The 16,824-nt window shown below is 34.4% G+C and overlaps 1 pseudogene; it reads right to left on the reverse strand.

Annotated features, from left to right (window-relative positions):
- Nucleotides 1–7,400: 7,400 nt before the first annotated feature.
- LOC101153557 (cyclin-dependent kinase 7-like) overlaps nt 7,401–16,824 on the reverse strand; it is a 37,827-nt pseudogene continuing 28,403 nt past the window's right edge.

A 16,824-nucleotide genomic window follows, 5' to 3' on the forward strand; every position in this document is an offset into this window, starting at 1 on the left:
TGTGACAACCAAAATTGTTCTCCAGACATTGCCAAATGTCCCTGGGATGGAGAGAGTGGGCAAAATCACTTCCAGCTATAGAGGAATGGTGACCTTCAAAAGTAAAGGGTAAAAGCACCTCAACCTTCATTTTTAAGAATAATTGTCCTCAATACTACTTTTTCTGACAGGATTTTTTGACCAGAACTGACTTTGTGGCCCTTCTTTGAAATGTTTCCTGGTTTTCAATTATCTGGAAGTGCAAGTGACAAAAAACTAGGTTTAAGTTACTTTGAACCATTATATTCACATCTAGTTTTGCCTTCTACTATTGGTGATTTGTTAAAGTGATAATGATACTACGTAGAATAAATATGTTCTAATTTGATTATTTCACTAAACATTGAATATAATCATTAAAATTAGATTGTGGTGCAAAGATATTTCAAATAATCATTTTATTTATTTATTATTTTTTTGAGATGGAGTCTCACTCTGTTGCCCAGGCTGGAGTGCAGTGGCATCAAATAATCATTTTAAATAGCAAAGTATAAAGCGTTCATGTTGTGTTTTGACAAATTTTCAAGGAATAGTTTGAGGATCACAAAATTGATCAGTTCCCCTTAAGTTCTCCATCAGTTCTGCATAAATGTGCACAGAGTTCTCAAAGAACCTTTGAGGGGCCCTAAGAATAAACACTTCTTTTGATCTAGCCTCTCCTCCAAGACCTCATGAAGGTCACGGTCTACTGTCACCCTGTGTGCCAAAGTGACAAGCTTGGTCTAAATCAAAACTTGTTTTGATTAAACTTGCAGCAAGCTGTTCACCAGAATTTCTAACAAATAAGTCCTTCTGTTCACTTGCTAGAGTCGTGATCAACGGGAGCCAAAATAAAAATGCTGTCAGTCCATGAGATTCTTTAGTCAGTGAAGAAGAGAAAGATTGGGTCACTGCTCTGGCAATGTGCTTACCAATAGCTTAAGGTGCACATATGACAGAAAAAAAATTTTTTTTTCTCTAGAAGCCAACTTCTCATATCATGTTTTAGTATGCAGTTATACATTTTAATGTCCATGTCAAATATATATATATATATATGCTGTTATTCAAGACTTTATCATAACAAATTATCGTGCTCTCCCAGAAATGACTATAAGTAAAAAGGAAGAAAAACTTTAGTACTAAATTCTAGTATAATTTTCTAAAGACTGGAGATAAGATCGGAGAGGGGAGGAAGATGTCAGGTTATTTCTCCTGTCTCTCTCTCACTCATGGAGAATATCCACCAGACGCTTTAGCTCTTCCTTGGCTCCACTGCTATTAGAATGCCGCTCCATCCTTGCTCCAAGGTTCTAGGTTCTGATAACACAGCCCCTCCTGCTGTCGCTCCAATCCTTGGGGCAATAGCAGCTTCTTAATGTTGCTAATCTCTGGGACACCTCTTTAGCTTCTTAGCTTTTATATCACTTGCATAACCAATTTTCTGAATTAAATCCTATGTGTTGAAAGATTTTGTGTGATTTTGTTTCCCTGACTGCACCCCAACTGATAAAAATAACTGCTGTGTCTTCTAAGTTCTACAAGAGCAGAAGCACCCGGTATGTCCCAGCTGCTTAGTGGGCACGCAGTGTTTCTGTTGGATGAATGAAAAGAGCCTTACAATTTACTGACAAAATGGAGGCTCCCTGCTTGCCAAAAATAATTCTCTATTCATATTTAAATCTTCTATCTTAGCCAGTAATTTTTAAAAAATCATTGTCGTTCTCTTCTATACTATTTTTTCAACCTTCTTACTGTAAAATAAAATATAGACAGAAACTCAAACAAAGCAAGTGAATTATTATAGGCAAATTCCCTTGAACCGCCACCCAGGACAAGAAATAGAATTTTTCCAGCCACTCCAAAAGTCCTTCCATGTGTCCTATCTCAATCATAGCCACCTCTCTGCTTTCATGGGTAACAAGTATTCTGATTTTTATAGTGCTCACTTTGTATTTTTTTTTTATGGTTTTATTCATGAAAGTATGTATCTACATACACTACCATTTCATCTTGCCTAGTAAAAAATAAGAAAAATGTCTTTCCAGTCTCTTCTTTTAATTTTTTTCATTTTTTATTATTTATTTATTTTTTTAATTTATTTATTTATTTTTTTTTGAGGTGGAGTCTCGCTCTGTCGCTCAGGCTGGAGTGCAGTGGCGCGATCTCGACTCAATGCAAGCTCCGCCTCCCGGGTTCACACCATTCTCCTGCCTCAGCATCCCAAGCTGCTTGGACTACAGGCACCCACCACCATGCCCGGCTAATTGTTTTGTATTTTTAGTAGAGATGGGGTTTCACCGTGTTAGCCAGGATTGTCTCGATTTCCTGACCTCGTGATCCGCCCGCCTCCGCCTCCCGAAGTGCTGGGAATACAGGCGTGAGCCACCGCGCCCGGCCTCCAGTCTTTTCTAATCTACAGGTTACTCCTCCATCACTTTCTTTTCCTTATAACATAACTTTTGAATAACCTGGGTCATTGAGAGGTTTCCACAGTTTGGACCTTGATGATACTATACTAACGATGTAGTTTAACACATTCTTTTGCACTCTGAATTTCCTTCAAATTAACTCCTGGATCCTGAGGTTCCATCAGACTCAGCCTATGCCTTTGGCAAAGCCGTATGTGGTGGTGTGTTCTTTAATCAGGAAGTATATCATGCCTGGTCTTTGCTCTTTCTGTAATGTTAGCAGCTGTTAATGTTCAATGCCCAGATCCATTAATTCACTCGAGTTGCAACATGTAGATATTCTAATTTCATCACTGAGTTTTCATTGAGTAGCTGGAATAATTTTGTACAGACATTTTCCCCTTCATCTACTCTTTGGCTATTTGTGTTGCAGTTCTTACAGGGAAGGCAGAATAAAGGTGACTGTAAGCAAAAAATCTGATAAGAATCTCATTTTCCTTCCCTTAAAAAATATATACATTTTTGGTCCAAATACCAAAAAGACTGTTTTTTGTTTGTTTTTTGAGTCCAGTAGTTTTACAAGAATTGTTGTTGGCCATTTGAGATTGATTATTTTCCACTACATGCTGTGCTTTCCAGTGAATAATGACTGGCTCTTTGGATCTCCTTTCTCAAATCCATCAGATTCCCAGTTATTGTGTCTTTCTCCTGCACATTCAATAGCCTGATGAATTTATGGCCGTTGATGGTCTGTGCTTATCCATGTTTGTTTTGATACTTTGTCAGCTAGTTTTGTGGTAAATACTGTTCATGGGTTTTGACTTTTGATATTTAGCTGCTCTGTTGATTTAAATGCAGATTCAGAAAGATTCAAAACCTTAGACTGCCACTGTTGGCTTTATGTTCCCCGAATTCTCTGCAATTCTATTTTTATAAACAAATACATTTTTCATTAAACACACATCAATTTAAGTATAATTTAAATACAATAAAATTTACCCTTTTTAGTTTATAGTTTTATGATTAATGTATGCATTCATATAATCAACATCACAATCAGCATATAGAACATTTCTATTTACTCACAAAAGTTTCCCAGGGGTCCTTTGCAGTTAATCCTCTCTTACCACCACCTGTCCCTGGCAACCCCTTTCTGGAATGTCATACACATGGAATCATATAATATGTATTATTTGGTGTCTTGTTTATTTCACTGAACGTAATGCTTTTAGATTTATTTATAGTTTTGCATGTATCAACAATTTGTTGATTTTGTTGCTGAATAATATTCTCTTGTGGGGTTGTACTACAATTTGTTAATCTGTTCATCAATTGATGAACATTGGTTTATTTCCAGGTTTTAGCTATTACAGATGAAATTGCTAGGTTCACATACATATATTTGCAGAGATATGTTCTTATTTCTCTTAGTTCTTAATTTTATTTTTCTAGGCACAGGAGTTCTGATATATATTTAACTTTACAAGACGCTACCAAACTTTTCCAAAATGGCCATACCATTTTGCTTTAGCTCTGGATTCCCATTAGTTCTACAGTCTTGCCAATACTTATTTTCATGTTAATTTCAGCCAAGTTAATAGGTATGTAGCTGTATCTGTGGTTTTAATTTGCATTTTCACAATGAATAATAATGTTCAGTCCCCTTTCACGAGCTTATTTGACAGCTGTATATTTTCTTTGATGAAATGTCAAGTCTTTTTGCTTTTTTATGGGATGTTTGTCTTATTATTGAGTTGTAAGATTGTATTATGTATTCTGGATACAAGTCTTTCAATAGATGTGTTTTGCAAATATTTTCCCCAATCTATAGCATGAATTTTCACTGTTTAAATAGTGTCATTAAAAAAACAAATGTTTTCATTATGTAAAGTCCAACTTATTAATTTTCCTTTATGGTTGTGTGTGTGTGTGTGTGTGTGTGTCCTATCTAGGAAATCTCTGATGAACTTAAGGCAGAAAAGATTTTCTCCTATGTTTTCTTATGTAGAGTTTTTTTTAAGTTTTAGAATTTTCATTAAGGCTTATAATCTATTTCAATCTCATTTTCTTAATATGGTGTGAGATAGGTGTTGAATTTCATTATGTAGCATCTAGATTCCAGTTATTTCAATCCTATGTGTTAAAAAAAAAGCTATTCATTTTCCAATAAATTACTTTGGCACCTTCATAAAGAACCAGTTAACCATACATGTGTGGATCTACCTCTGGCTTCAATTCTATTCCATTACTCAATACATTTATCCTTAAATCAATACTTCCCTGTTTCATTTAGGTTAACTTTACAGCAAGTTTTGAAATCAGATAGTGTGAGACCTCTAAATTTTGTATATTTATTTGGGATAATCTAGGTCCTTTAATTTTCATATTAATTTTGGAATCATCTTGTCAATTTCTACCAAGAAAATGCCCAACTGAAGTTTGATGGATTAGGAGATAATTGGCATTATATCAGTATTGAATCTTCTGATCCATAAAAACAGTATTTCTCTCCAGTGATTTATGTCTTTATTTTGCTGCATAATGTTTTGTGATTTTTAGTATAATAGCCTTGCATTTATCTCTCTCTCTATATATATATATATGTGTGTGTGTATATATATACACACACATATATATGAATATATATATATATAATTTTACTCTTAATTATGTGATGGGTTTTTATGTTATTATGAATGGCATTTTTCTTATTTCAATTTTCAGTTGTTAGTTGCTATTACATAGAAATATAGCTAATTTTTATAGATTGACTTTGTATCCTTTTCTATATCCGTTAATATAATACTATCTCTATTTCCATTAACATAATGTTATTCCTATTTTTTAGTTTTTTAATATAGTAAACTATGTCATCTGCTGTTTAAAGGTTCAACCAACCTTGCATTCTTGGGATAAACCTAGATTGATAATTATGCACTACTCTTTTTTATATCACAAGATTTCACTAATATTTTATTAAGCATTTTTTCTATATTTATGAGAGATACTGTTCTGTGGTCTTCTTATCCTATAATGTCTTTGTATAATTTTTGTATCAGGATATAAGATAATATTAACTTGATAAAATGCATTGGGAAGTTTATTTGCTCTTGTTTTTCTGGAAGAGTTTGCATAAATTTTGTGTTAGTTCTTCCTTAAATGTTTAGTAGAACTTACCTGTCAAGTCGTGTGGGCCCAGAACTTTGTTGAAAGGTTTTTTAAGTTCTATGTCTTTTATAGACATAGAAATATTAAGGTTATCTATTTCTTCTTGAGTGATATTTGGAAGCTTCTAACTTTTAAGAATTTTTTCTTTTTTATCTAACATTGAATTTATGACCATAAACTTGTTTATATTTCCTCTTTACCTTTTTAATGTCTGTAGGTTCTGTAGTAATGTAACCTCTTTTATTTCTGACATTGGCCATTTCTACCTTTTCTCTTTTTTACTTAGTCTGTTTAAAAGCTTACCAATTTTAATAATCTTTTCAGACAACCAGCTTGTAATTTTATTATTTTTTTCTATTGGTTTTCTTCCTTCTGTTTGTTTAGATTTAATTTACCCCTGTTTTTACAGTCTTAAATGGAGGTTAGATTATTAGTTTTCACCCTTTTAAAATATTTTCTAATACAAACATTTGATTCTACACATTTGCAATTAAGCAGCTCTTTGGTTATATTACCCCAAATTTAATATGCCATATTTTCATTCCATTAAAAATATTTAATTTTTCTGATTTTTTTAATACAATGTTTAATACTTTATTGTTTAATTGCCAAATATTTATTGATTTTCCATATCTTTCTGATATCAAATTCTAGTTTGATTTTATTTTGGTCTGAATATGTATTTTTTATGATTTTAATTTTGTGTTGTTGTTGGTGTTGAGACAGAGTCTCGCTGTGTCGCCCAGGTTGGAGTGCAGTGGCCAGATCTGGGCTCACAGCAACTTCTGCCTCCCAGGTTCAAGCGATTCTCCTGCCTCAGCCTCCCAAGTAGCTGAGACTACAGGTGCTAGCCCCCACACCTGGCTAATTTTTGTATTTTTAGTAGAGATGGGGTTTCTCCATGTTGGCCAGATTGGTTTTGAATGCCTGACCTCATGATCTGCCCGCTTCAGCCTCCCAAAGTGCTGGGATTACAGGCATGAGCCACCGCACCCGGCAATTTCAATTTTTAATGTTTGCAGCACTATTAATGGCACAGAAAATACTCAATGCTAACCAAACAGTTCCACGTAAACTTAAAATAATTTTTCCTATTGTTTGTTGGAAAATATTCTATGGAAAATATTCTAATATTTTACCAATGAGGTAAAAATGGTTGACAGTACTTTCTAAGTCTTCTAACTGATTTTTTGTCCACGTGTATTATTTATAGAGACAGGAATTTTGAGTTTTCCCACTATAATTGTGGATTTGTCCCTTTATCCTTTCAATTCTATCAGTTTTTATTTATATATTTTGAAACTCTAATATTAGAAGAATATACATATAGAATTGCTATTTTTCCTGGATTAAATTACCCCTTTATTACTATGTAATATCCCTTTATGTCTCTTGTAAACTTTCCTGTTCTCAAGTCTACTTTATGTAATGCTAATATACCTACTTCAGCTTCTTTTGACAAGTGTCAAAGTGACAAAGTCCTTTAACTTTGAATGTATCTATAGCCTTATATTTAAAGTGAGATTCTTTTAGATAGAATATACTTGTCTTGCCCTTGTTAATTCAATTTGGCAATACCTAGCTCTTAACTGACAAATTTACATGACTTACATTTAATATAGTTACCAATATGATTGGCTTTAAATTTACCAATTTGTATTTACAAATGTGTGCTATATATTCTTTTTTATTTTAAAATACATTTAATAAAAATAACCCATAGTTTTATATATTTTACATGTGTAGAATATTTACAAATTCACTTCCACAGCATTTACTTAATGCTTACTATTTTTTCATTATTTGCCTTTTTGACTATTTCCTTCAGTAGTAAAATGTTGTCCAGTGTTCTCTTTAAAAAATTAGTTTCTTGGGCAATCCTCCTTGTTCCAAGGCCTGTGTTCTTTTCCTTTTTGTCGCCAAAGCAGGATTTGATTGCTCCTTTAAGGTTTCCACTGGACAGTTGGGTCTTGGCAGCTGACATCCAGGTGTTGGCCCTGGCCGATTACTGAAATACTTCATTTTCAGTGCCTGTGTGGCCGTAATTCGAGCACATGGATTAAATAAGAATAAGCCTTGTATGAGATCTAGTAAGTCGTCTCCTGCTGCACTGAAGATGTGATGCCATGGGATTCCAGGGAAACTCTTAAATGTCACATAATCTGGAAGACTACACATGTCCGGCCACTGTTCCTCAGTTGGTGTGCCCAAATATTCTTGTTAGCTGATCAAGCTCTGAATCTCCTGACAAAAAAGGAAACCTTAGAAGTAACTCTGCTAATACACAGCCGACAGCCCACATGTTCACACCTACACCATACATCCTAGCTCCAAATAGTAACTCAGGGGCCTGATACCACCTGGTTGCAACCTGATATGTGTAAGCTCTACTGGAGCTCCCAGATGATTTGGCCAGGCCAAAATCTGCCAGTTTTAGAACTCCATTTTCATCTAGCAACAAGTTGCTTGGTTTCAGATCCCTATGTAGAATCCAATGTTGATGTAAATATTCTAATCCTTGAAGAGTCATCAACATGCAGGCATTGATGTGTGATGGTGTCAGCACAAGACTATTACCCTTTATTATAACCTCTAGATCAGTTTCCATAAAACCAAAGACAAGGCTAATATTAGACTTACATCCAAAAGCATCAAGGAGACCAATTATATTTGGATGACTTAGCTCTTGTAATAATTGTATCTCTCTTAAGGCTGTTCTGTTTATACCATCTTTAGCTTCTGATCTATGTCCAAGTTTGATTTTCTTAATGGCGACAATTTGGTTGGTATTCTTATCTCTGGCCTTGTAAACCGCGGCAAACTTAAAGCCTCCAACAGCCACTTCTGTCCACCAGGCTCCATTGAATTAGTATCTATATATTCTTCTTTTTCTCTTCTTTTTTCTGCTGTCCTTTTGTGTTAAATGAGCATTTTAATTATTCAATTCTATCGTCACTATTGGCCTATAAGATAGAGCTTTTTGAATTTTTTTACTGTTTTCTCTAGGATTTACAATATACATGTTTAACTTCTTACAGTCTAAATTTTAGGAATATATCATTTCAATATGTTGTAACAGCCACACATCACTTCCTTCCACTAATTCTTTGTGCTATTATTTTGTTATGTTTTACTCCTATGTTACAGTCTCCCCACTGTACTGTTACTATTTTTCTTCAGTCTTTCAGAAGTATTTTTAAATGAATTTTTATATTCTCACATCTTTACTATTTAGAGTATTTTATCAATATTTTGTATAGATCCAGATATTTATCATGTATCATAGTCCTTCTGACTGTAAAACTTTATCATTTCTTATGGTATAAAACTTCACTGAAAATGAATTTTCTCATCTTTTGTTTGCTTAAAAAGTACTCTATTTTATTTTCATAGTTAAAAGATAGTTTTGTGTGGTATAAAATTTTGAGCGAGTTAACCGTTTTTTTCTTGTACTTTAAAGATATTGATTTATTGCTTTCTGCCTTATTTAGTCTCTTATGAGAAGACTGCTGACATTCTTATCTTTGGTCTTCTATACATAATCGTTTTTTTTTTCCTTTGGATGCTTTTAAGATTTTATCTTCATATTTGGTTTTCAGAAGTTTAGCTTTCATATGCCCAAGCATTTTTTTATTATTTTTTCTGCTTTAAACCCTGGCTTTTTAAATCTGCTATTTGCTCTCTTTTATTCATTTTAGAATATTATTTGCCATTATCTTTTTTAATATATTCTGTGCCATAGTCTCTTTCTTCTCCTCATAAAACCTCAATTATATGTATGTTAGATTATTTGATATTTTTCTATGGCTACTGAATATTCTATTCTCTTGTTATTATTGTTTCTTCATTTTTCCGTCTTTTTTAGTTTGGATAATTTGTATTGGTCTAACTTAAAGTTCAACAATTCCTTTCACTGCTATATCCAGACTGTTGATAAGTCATTCAGCAGAAAATTTATCAAATAAATTATTCTTCTCTGTTTAGCATGTTTTAAAAAAATTTCTAGCATTCTCACTTGATTTCTTTTTAAATTTCTATATACCTGCTGAAATTTCTCATTTGTTCATACATGTGTTAACCTTTTTTACTGCACTCTTTAACATATTTAACATAGTTGTTTTGAAATACTTCCTCTAAAGTACCATGATCTTATCACATCTTGGTTTGATTCTGTTGACTCCTTTATCTCTTGATAATGGGCAATTTGTCATAGTCGTTGTTATTGTTTGTGTGTATTGTATAATAATACATTGAATGTAGACATCGTGGCTAAAGAAAAATTGAGAGTGAGGTAAATTTACAACAGGAAATGGGCACATATCTTATGTCAGTTCGTTAATATGGAGGTTAGGTCACTCTAAGTAGTAGTTGAACTCAGTTGGATGTGGTTGTTACTCTAATTACCTTTGATTCACCATAGACTTCAAATTCCTCCAGTCATAGACTACTACTACCTTGTGCTTAGGTTGAGGCACCTAGGGTGCTGGAGGGTTTTAACAGTATTTCTGCTCCATCCCACCTTTTAGCAGACCTTTCATCCCCATGCCACAGAGTGGGTCTCCGTTCAGTATCTTTCCCCTTTCCCAGAGAATATACTGCCTGCATTAGCTTTCTTCTAGGTACAAGGCTTTGCAGGTGCCAGGGGATTTTTAGTTTCTTGTTTTAGCCTTCTCATCCTTCCTTCTTCTCTCATCATGATAGCCAAGATCTGCCTTGCTTTTTCATCAGTGCAAGATCATGTGCTTAAGTAACTTTTCTATTCCATTCTTAGTGATATACAGCATTTCTCATCTACTCCTACTCCAAACTGGTATCAGGGGTGTATGGAGGTTGCCTGCTTCTCTCTTAGTGGCAACACCTTTATTTTCACGTGAGGAAAGGATTCAGAACAGGGCTAGACATTGCACCTTTCCCTCAACAGCAACCAATCATATCTACATTCCTGTATCACCAAAGAATTTGCCATGCTTCCAGTCCTACTCAGGAGCACCTGGTTAGGGCCCATGGACAAGCATTGGTGAGTGTTTGTAGATTCTCCTTTGTATGGGGTTTCCGTGGGTTCTCAACTATCACGCTGGCCTATTGGGCCTTTAAGTATTTTTTAAATGTTCAATTTGCATTAGTCAGGATTCTCCAAAAAAAGAGGACCAATAAGATGTATATAAAATGATTTATTATAAGGAATTGGCTTATGTGATTATGGGCACTGAGAAGTCCAAACCCAAGGGAGACAATGGTATAGATCCAGTCTGAGTCTGAAAGCCTGAGAAGCAGGAGAGCCAGTCATATCAGTTCCAGTGCCAGTCTGCGTCTGAAGGCAAGAGAAGACTGCTGTCCCAGTTTGGAGGCATTTAGACAGATAGAAATAATTCTTTCTTAGCACTTTATTCTATTTAGGCCTTCACAGATTATTTTTTGTGGTTTGTTGTTGTTGTTGTTTTAGTAGAGACAAGGTTTCACCATGTTGCAGGCTGGTCTCAAATGCCTGACCTCAAGTGATCCACCCGCCTTGGCCTCCCAAAGTGCTGTGATTACAGGTGTGAGCCACTGCACTGGCCAGGCCTTCAGAGACTGCATGAGACCCACCTTCATTGAGAAGAGCAATATGTTTTACTCAGTCTACTGATTCAAATGTTAATCTCATCCAGAAACACTCTCACAGACAGACTCAGAATAATGTTTAACCAATATCTGGGCACTCATTGGCCTTGTTAATTTGGCACATAAAATTAACCATCACACAGTTGTTTTCTTTTTATCTGATTTTATAGCTGCCATCTTTTTCTACTTTGTTCTGCCAAAGGCAAATTTAATGTGGCCCACCTCTCCTGGAGGGTCTTGACATCCTCTGAAATTCATTGTTCTTAGTTGCTTTGCAACCTCAACTATCTGATGAGTACAAATAAGACATAATTTTGTAGATTAATTATTTTTATCATTAGAGTAGGAGCTTTTTATATCCAAAGTAGAAGCAGCTTTCCCAAATAGTCTTAACATTCAGGGTAAAAAACTTTTGAATCAAGTCATGTTCATTGAGCGTCTGTCAGTTTGTTTGATTTTTTTCAATAACTGAAAAAAATGAGTTAACAATGCAATGTCTCTAATCTTAATGCATTACAAATCTAGTTCATGGGATAGGATGGGACATATACTAAATAATACTAACAGTTTAATGAGAATAAATTAATAATAATTTTATTTTAGCTAAGAGCCTACGTCACCAAGGCAGATCACAATGTTCAGAAGTAACTATTCTGACTTCAAATTTTGCTTAAACCAATTCTATGTTGCTCAATATTTAAAACAGTAGTACCACTTGCCTCATTACTCACTTTATGATATACTTTTATTTCTATATTTTTCACATTCAAAACATTTATAATGGCATTTTTATCTTATTCCTGTTATTAATTTTAAGAATAAAATTGACCTTTTTTATTTTTTGAATGATCATACTTGGCTCCTCTGAATGAAGCCATAGAATTTCATTCCTAAATTCTAACAAGCTAACATCATGCTTAACTAAATCTTTTCTTTTATGAAGAGTTTAGAGAACTAAAATATGATGGCCTTGAACAAGTTGTAAAGATATGCATTGTTTTCTTTGCTGAATAAAAGCATGGACATAGAAAGGTAGCTTGACAGCGATTGACAACATTTTTATATTAATGTTTCCCTCATGGTAAACATAAAAACAGACCCACTTCCCACAATAAATATTATTTATGTATGACTATGTAAGAGTTTACTAAAATAACAATTTACTATTTTTGAAAATTATGTTAGAGAGATCTAAATATTTCTTAATTTCTATTTTGCATTTTTTAATATCATATTATACAAATAACTTTTTAAAGTTTAGAATACAAACATATCTGTGGGACCCTGAAATGTTCAAACCCTCTTGACCCAGTGCCTATAGATGTATTATTAACAAAATGATCTTACTCTCATCTTTTTAATCAAGGCCAAGAGTGATGGTAAAGACAGAAAAGGTGACAGAGGCCAAACCACTAGTGGCCACAGCTCCATAGTTTCTGGATGAAATAATTTATACACTAACACTAACAGAAAGAACCCCATTATACACCCTAAAGGGGAAAGGGTAGCTGTGTCAATAACGGATCATGCATGTTTATAGTTATTTAGATTCATGTAGTTAAACGTGATCATCTACAACTCACTTGTAATATGTCTGAAAAAATAGATGAAGACAGTATCATTGGAAACTTTTCATACTGATAGCTAAGTTCTGTACTTCTGCTACAAAGTTGAAAAATGTGTCCTAAAAGGCAAATATATAAAAACATTCCTGTGAGAAGGGATAGCAAATTGTTCCAAACCTATATAAACCTCGGCAGGTATAAATCATGTAAAAGCTGAGCATTCCATTAACAATTTAGAGCATTCCATTAAACAATTCCAAATGTCATCAGAGTTTCTCCAACATATAAACCATATTTCTATCAAATTCTCCCCCATTTTTGACGATTTGTTGTTCCTGCTATTGGTGTGGATGCCAAATTGAAATCTATAAGAATTAACCAAGACAAGTACCTTAAAAATTGAGTTCCCACTCCCCTATACAAAGCAATATGGCCAGAAATGCCCGAGCATGAAAATTATTACAATTTTGATCTCTTGAGATTTTCTGGAATCTTGCTGAAAAGGAAACTGTTCTATGAAACTATTATTTTAAAGATCCATTTCAACTTCTCTGAAAATTATTAACTAAGAAGTAACAGCATCAAGTTAATTTTGTGGGCAGTGGCCAATTTCCACTTGCTCTTCTCCCTCTGTTTTCCCTGCTACAAACAGTAAAAAGATGTCAGTGCAGTTGGCTATTCCTTAACAGTAAAATTCCCCTCCCATTCTACACCGTTGAGCAGACTCTCAGTACAGAATAAACTATTGGTCATGGGTCAGAGCCCACAGTTCTTTGCTCTTTGTCTTATTAATTTTTAAAAATATATGTGATGATCATCTCCTGAATTTCAATTTCCTGAAGACAATATGACAAATTTATTTTAACTATTCTGATGCAGAAAGCTAATTAAGTAAACTGGTTCAGCAACTGATCATGTTTCACTAATTTCAACCATCTGCCTCAACATTTGTTCCTATGTGTACCAGCTTTCATAGCTTCTTTCCTCTAATAGCAATTAATGAAACTGTTAATAAGCTACATATATCATACACTGTTATAACAATTTACCAAAGGGTAGCATTATGAGACAAATTATATTTAACAATTGTAGAAAAATGACTCTGATTATCAAATGTACAACATCAATTAGATTTTCTAAATTTATGCTTCTTAATTAATTATCTAATTAATTTGGTGCACATTCTATGTATAATTTGTAATTTTAAACTCCTGGTCAGATTTTGCCATCTATTTTTACATGCTGACTCCTTATATGAGGCACATATTAATGAAACATAACTTCCCTGCAAATTACTAAGCCTTGCTTTTATTTTCATTCATTGTGCTTTTTCATAAGAACTTTTTCAATTGTTGTGCAATGCATAAAAAGGCAAATTGTACTATTATCCAGTTTTTGCACTATATTCAAAGAATGATATATGCACACACATATATAATAATTTTAATTTTAAATGAGGTTAATTTATAAATATCTTTTACAAATATCTTTTAAAAATAAAACAGTACACCAAAAAACAAAAAATAAATGGCTTTTACAAAGTAAGTCCTATCTAATTGAAACTTCTACAATAGCATTATGGATCTGGTTACTCCTATACAAATGAAAAATATAAAATATGATTTGACTTTGCCAAAGATTTGGTATTTATTTTCCTGGTACTTAAAAAAAATTTAAAAAATGAACATTTCTTCAAAATATGTTTTATAAATACACGGTATTGATGAGTAAGTGCTGAAAGCTCAACTCATCAATACTCTGTAGTTCTCTGTTTAGCCACTACTCTGTCCAAGGGTATGTGAGTGCACACACACTCACTCATATTCAAAATCATAGTCTTCTCTATTGTAACCACTACATTTGCTTCGATAACCACATTTACAATATTATTATAGAGGAAAAAATCCTGGATATCATGACATCCAGGACATTTTTACAAAGCTCCAAGATGTGGATGATTCTACACATTCTCCCCCCCAATAAGTTGTGTGGACGGCATAGACCTAATCTAAGGATTTTCAGCCTGGGCATGGTGGCTCACGTCTGTAATCCCAGCATTTTGGGAGTCTGAGGCGGGTGGATCACTTGTGATCAGGAGTTCAAAACCAGCCTGTCCAACATGATGAAACCCATGACTACCAAAAATACAAAAATTAGCCGGGTGTGATGGCACATGACTGTGGTCTCAGCTAATTGGGAGGCTGAGATGAGAGGGTCACTTGAACTGGGAGGCAGAGGTTGCAGTGAGCATATGGCACACCTGCACCCAGCCTGGGTGACAGAGCAAGACTCTCTCTCCAAAAGAAAAAAAAAAAACCCTAAGGATCTTCAAAATGCTAATAAACAAGTGCATATTGGTATGGTTTAGTTAGGAGCAAGGGTTGAAGGGGCACAATGAGATGCTAAGCAGTCTTGGTTCCCTTGTGTTTTGCATATTTTTACACAGCAAAGAAATTTCTGTTGAAACTATTACTACTTTACTATTGTTATAAAAAGAGAATTGAGATAACCCAAAGAATAATAATCAAAATAATGCAAATGAGAAGAATGAGATTCTTGGAAGAATGAGGAAAAAGGAATAGCTAAAAACATTAAGCAAAAATGACAGAATAGTTTGTCCTCCTTTAAACCTGCCCCAATTTTATTGTATAAATAACTTACATTTTACAATGGATACACTATATCTTAATTAAAATAATCAGTTTGAAAATACCCTAAACCAAAGAAGCAATAAAAATACTGAGAAACCCTGCCTTCTTCAAATCACAGGAGAATAATTCCACCCAGCTATCTTAGTCTGATTTATTGTCACTAAGCAGAATGCCACATACTGGGTAATTTATAAACAGTGGAAGTTTATTTGGCTCATAGTTCTGCAAGCTGGGAAATCCATGATAAAGGGGTCATCTGGTGAGGGCCTTCTTGCTGCATTATTTCATGGTGAAAGGGCAGAAAGGCTGTGAATTCCCTTGCAGCCACGGCAAAAAGAAGACAACAAAAATAATAGTTTCTACTACTTTTTCTTTTCAGAATCCTGAGACGAGAACCTCTTGTGGTGAGAAGCACCAACAATCACCACAGAGGGTCCCCAGATTAGCTACTACTCTAGGGAGAACTAACTCCTGAGGTAATCTCAATTCTGGCTCCATTCCCCTTACCTAAAATAGTCTCTCAACTTTGACCTTGATAACACTGGCAGCAGATAAAGATGAAGACACACATCACAAATTCAACAAGTACCACTCACTGACTGGTAATGGGAAATTTGGTCTTAAAAGTTCCATAGACCAGAGATATCTAACTCTGCAGGCTTCCTATGAATAAACACCCCATATCCTACCCTCTCTTTGACCACCACTCTAAACGTGGCCACTCAGCAGCCATCTTCCTTTGTAAAGGTGAAGCAGAAAAGTTCCAATGAGAAAAGTCTTTGACAACTTTGCTTATTGGTAGTACACTAGTCATTTTTCAACCAAGCCTTCAAAGACTCAAATGTATTATCTTGAATACAAAGAGCAAAATCTAATATCTCTAACATTTTCAGGAAAATCAACTGTTTAGTATAGGTTTTTTTTTTCTCTTTTAATAATGTCGATTTTTTGGGGGGTTTTTTTGTGTTGTTGTTGTCTTGGAGACAGGGTTTCACTCCCCTCTCCCAGGCATGAGTGCAGCGGCATGATCATGGCTCACTGCAGCCTCGATTTTGCAGGCTCGGGTGATTCTCCCACCTCAGCCTCCCGAGTAGTTGGGACTACAGGTGTGTGCCACCACGCTCAGCTAATTTTTTTGTATTTTTTGCAGAGAAGGGGTTTTTCCATATTGTTCAGGCTGGTCTCAGACTCCTGGGCTCAAGCGACCCACCTGCCTTGGCCTCCCAAAGTGCTGGGATTACAGACATGAGCCACCATGCCTGGGCAACAATGTCACTTTTGAAAACCATATTTTTAAGAAAATTATTTAACCATTAATTATTTAGGCTGTAATAACAACTTGAGTTTTTTTTTATTATTAGTGAACTGTTTATAATGAAATAATTCCCTAATAACTCACAAGACATGTAG

The sequence above is a fragment of the Gorilla gorilla genome, chromosome 11 (genome assembly GCF_029281585.2).
Source record: "Gorilla gorilla gorilla isolate KB3781 chromosome 11, NHGRI_mGorGor1-v2.1_pri, whole genome shotgun sequence".
Classification (NCBI taxonomy): domain Eukaryota; kingdom Metazoa; phylum Chordata; class Mammalia; order Primates; family Hominidae; genus Gorilla; species Gorilla gorilla.